Raw genomic sequence first — 4,865 nt, 5'->3', positions numbered from 1 at the left:
TTGTATGTAAATAGATGAAGGAGGCATAATCTTCACGTTTTGAGAAATCCCCCTTTGCTAGCATATATGTGCATTAGAATAGTCTTTGTTGGAATGAAAAAAACAAAATAACCTTATAAAAAGGTGCATGTGCTCCTAAGAGTAAACTGAAGAATGAATGTAAATTAGCAATTATGAATTGTGGGATGAAGAAAGCATGACAACTGATGTTTATGGGGAAATAGGACTAACAATTATTGAGGCAGTACTGTGGCTCTACATATTCATTCTCTTTTTGTAATCCTTACCCAAAGATATGTGGATATGTTATTTTTACTTTAGAGAGAGAGTGGTCGGGAACGGGAGATGGAGAGAAACATTGATGTGAGAGAGTAATGTCAATTAATTGCCTCCAGTATGCTCCTTGACTAGGGATTGAACCTGCAACCTAGGTATGTACCCTGACTGGGAATCAAATATACAATCTTTTGGTGTATAGGATAATGCTCCAACCACGTGAGCCACCTGGCAGGGCTACATAATCCCTGTTATATTAATGATCAAATAACCCTATAAGAATTATTTTCCAATTGTAGAAGTAATACAATTGATACTCGTAGATATTTGATAATGTTCTCAACATCTTAATAATAAAACAAAAGATTTATAAAGACCAACAGAAGAAAGACATATAAGAAAATAATATTTTAATTAAAATATGTGTCTGTTGCAATTAAACATGAAGGTCATTTAGAATGGTATTCTAACATCTGATGACAGGTTTTTTTTGATTTATGAAAAATAAATTTATTACATAACACCTCGTTTTTAACAATGTTCAATTTTTTTAAAATTCACAATACTTGTGTCATTCATGTAAAATAGTTTGATACAGTACATTGTATGTTATAGGGTTTATTTTTCCTCAAAAATTCTAAGGCTCTCCTACTCCTTCTCCTTTGCTGAAGTAAGGGCACCCTAAACAACATGCGAACAAGTTTTAAAAAAGAAAACTGAATAAAATTTTAATAGCACTACACCAACCAGCTTTAAAATCAACAAAATATCTGAACTGGATGCCACACCTTTTTAAGGAAGTTACCATTCATGCTTTTTCATCTTAAAGCATGCTCACAAATCAGTAACACTAACAGGAAAAATAAAACACTGTCTATGACAATCATTTTAGTTTGTTGGCCGAACCAAACAGGTTTATATCAATGACAATATATTTAATTACTATCAATTAGCAGCTTTAATACCAGTCAAGTCATAGATTGAAAATAAAAACAAACTTATAGTGGGAAATTAATCTTTGGGAGTTTTGAAACCTTTCTGGAAAAACTATGTGGCTTTTTGTACTTTCAAAAAAACCCAAGCAATATAATCTTGGTCAAAAAACACTGATTAATGTAGAAAATGAATCAACCCACTGATAAGACATTAGGATGAAAGGTGTACCAAAATATTCTCATTTTGAGTCTCAGTTATTTTGTTGAGTTAACACATACTGTATGTTTCAAGTACCAGTTAAACTTTTTTTTGTGTGTGTACGATTGTTCAGATAATGTTACACTGAAAGAATTCACCACATACAACACCAAATGCTTGCCCTGAGCACATTTCACAGCTTCAACTGCTACAGACTGTCACTGAAAAAAAATGCATTGGTCAGTCTGAACCATGTCAAGTAAACTATGAAAGTAGCAAATCCACAACACAAACTATGCTAGCACTTTCTGTTCAAGTCTAACCCCAAAATAGGTACAATTTGGAAGCCACTACCCCAGTCTGTGCAAAGTGGTGGAACTTGGCTATTGGACATTTTGAATATGTGGTTGTACAGTACATTCTCATGGCCCATACCAGGTTCCCGCAGAGAGCTGCACAGTTAGTCTGGCAGCATTAGCAGTAGTGCATTGACAATATTCCAACGCAGCTCAGTACCGGTGTGTCTGATGTGAGTATTGTGGAGGCTGCTGGGAGGTGGTTGAGTAGCCCATGCTGCTCTGTGGCTGTGATGTGCTTGGTCCAGGATTGGGATAGGCAGCATGTGGATTGGAACGCTGATAGTCTGAGGTCATGATCAGCCCATCTGAGGTAGTGGTAGGAGGAACAACTCTCACTTTTTTCAACGGGGGTCCCTGTGTATGACTGCTATCTTGATTCCCTGGGTGACCATTTCCATTAGTGTGATTATTGCCCTGTTGCTGCTGTTGGTTCTTTTTGTCTCCTTTATCATCAGGTTCTTCTTCTGTTAAAAATTCTCGTTTTGGGTAAGGGATTTGACAACCGGCAAAAACATCTGATGTAGGAAGTGGGTCTTCTAAGAAATAGGGATCCTGCATAGCCTGTTCTGAGGTAATTCGCTTTACTGGGTCCATGGTAAGCAACTTCTGAAGCAAGTGGAATGCTTTACTATCTGGTTTAACTTTATGTTTTTCCATATACTTGATAAGGCTGCAGTTGGTATACATATTTCTTCTGAAATCTTTCATTAATGTTGCATATTCAGGCATCTTTTTTATATCTTTCCAATCTTTAACTGCAGGGAATCCCATTACATTGAATATTCTGTCCAGCTGGTCATGGTGATAAGGATTACTAGTTTTGATACCCCCTTGTTGACAGTGAAATATTGGTTCTGACGTTAGTAGCTCTGCAAATATACACCCTATGGCCCAAATGTCAATAGCTTTGGTATAATGTCTTGCTCCAAGAAGTAATTCTGGAGCTCGGTACCAGGATGTTACAACTACTGGATCCACATCTGCTAAAGGCTTCAAAGGTGAATTAAATAATCGGGCAAAGCCCATATCAGCAATTTTTACCCTTCCTCGTTCAGGACCTTCACCCATAACTAAAATATTAGCAGGTTTCAAATCTCTATGCAACACCCAGTTATCATGCAGGTAGTGAATCCCATCTAGGATCTGATATAATAGTGACTTCACCATCCCCTGAGATAACTGAACTGGCTTCTTATTTGCTTTAGAAGCTCCGTGAAACTTGATTATATGCCAGAGGTCATGTTCAGCATAGTCAAACAGAAGCCATACTTTCCTGTCTGCATGAGATAGAAACACCTTTTGAAGAGAGATGACATTTGGATGCTTAAGCTCTCGAAGTAATGCTATTTCTCTACATGTTGACATAGAGATTCCGGTTCCTTCTATTTGTTTTAAAGCATAGTCTTTATCATCTTTTCCATCCTTCCTCTTGGCTTTGTAGACGTGACCATAAGTGCCTCGGCCAACTTTGCAGCCCTCGTATTCAAACAGGTCCTCGACCCGCTCCCGCTCGCTGCTCAGCTTCACTTTAAAGTCATAGTCCATTGTTGTGGTCCAACCCCAGCAGGTCCAGGGGTCCCCAAAGGTGTGGATGGAGTCGGCGAAGAAGGAAGGACACAGAGACAGCGTTCAGTTGATCAGCAGCCTAGCCAGGATCTCTAGCCAGGATCTCCAGCCAAGTTCTGGTTTGGATCTCCACCCAAGTTCTGGTGTTTATTGTCTCATTACATCAGTATTTATACCAGTTGATTTTAATCTTGTCAATTTCTATTGCAAAGGTTAGGGTGTTTTTTATCTCCATTCCAGGGAGTAAAGATTATGTAGCTTAAGCGTGATTGTTTGTAGTTAAAGTGATTAACTACCCTCCTGGCACTTAGTTAAGGGATTTTATTCCCCCGCCCCCCCCCCCCCCCCCCTGCAACTTCAGGAAAAAATCCCTACCTGGGAAAACAACCTTTCTCAGAGAGGTGACCTTGGTTAAAACACATAGCGCTAAGGGGAGCAAACATATTAAGAACAGTATGCCATATATGCCAGGTCCCTTGGGACATATGCTGTGCAGATGTTTCTTCCCTGCAGCAACTGTGTCGAGCAGCAAGGATGGACCGGCTTCCGGCATAATACATTGCTGAAAACAAAACAAAACTACTGAGATAGAATCATTTAAAGTTGGTCTTGGTTAAAATCAATAAATAATAGAAGCAGCTCAGGTAGGCATATCTGTGCTGGATAAATCCCATGAATGAAGCACGAACATATTACAAGGAGTTTGGGGGTGTGAGAGCATTCTCTGCAACTCCTCAGTGGAAAAGTCATTCAGCAGAATTGTAGGGGTCAACTAAGCATCCCCTGAGAAAGTCCCCTAGAAGCCAGTTCAATTTTCTGTGGCTGAAAAATGGAATAAAGAAAACAAAAGGCTGTAGGAAAAAAGATTTTATGCTGTTGTATGCATTCCTTCAGTTTTGAAAACAATGTGCACCTCATCCAGAAGATAAAACTACTATTGAAAGAAATGGGGATGGGTAAGGGAGGGTGAGTTTAAAATTAGATAGAAGGATAATCAAGGAGTGAAGGTCACCCAGCACTATCATCCATACAATATAGGTAACCATATACTTATTATAGAATTGTTCTAAATAAGAAATTAGATCATGTGTGAGATAGTGCCCAGCACATAATACAACCTGAAATTGTATTTGGTTCTCCTTTCTCAAACCTCTCTACACAGATACAAAATACAAGGCCCCATTTATGAACTTTTGGTTCTATCAAATCTCCTTCAATTGTGTAGAATCACAATTTTTACACATTCTTGTCTTTTATGATATTCAGCTTTTAGTTATTTTTCTTTGCAGAGCTAGGCTCTTGACAGGAACTATGTGTGCTTTGGGACCAAGAGATTCCAACTCAAAATGCAAATCTCCCTTTCAATAAAACTCAAAATTTCTGTAGAGAATAAGCAAACTAATGGCATGCTGACTTTATCCAATATGGTTAATTTATTGTGCTGCCCACAGATAGTACTTACCTTGAGGCACCTGGGATCCATTCCCACAAATGAAAAGCCTAAGCTAAGCCTAGGAAGTTGGGGAGAAA

At 38.5% G+C, this 4,865-nt stretch overlaps 1 pseudogene; it reads right to left on the bottom strand.

The window, feature by feature from the left end:
* Positions 1–1,804: 1,804 nt before the first annotated feature.
* LOC139002274 (cyclin-dependent kinase 8 pseudogene) lies at positions 1,805–3,314 on the bottom strand (annotated as a pseudogene).
* Positions 3,315–4,865: the final 1,551 nt, after the last annotated feature.

This window comes from Myotis yumanensis, unplaced genomic scaffold (genome assembly GCF_028538775.1).
Source record: "Myotis yumanensis isolate MYYU_CA2020_CCGP unplaced genomic scaffold, mMyoYum1.0.hap1 SCAF_2, whole genome shotgun sequence".
In the NCBI taxonomy this organism is placed as follows: Eukaryota; Metazoa; Chordata; class Mammalia; order Chiroptera; family Vespertilionidae; genus Myotis; species Myotis yumanensis.
This window is presented reverse-complemented; position numbering and strand designations above follow the sequence as displayed.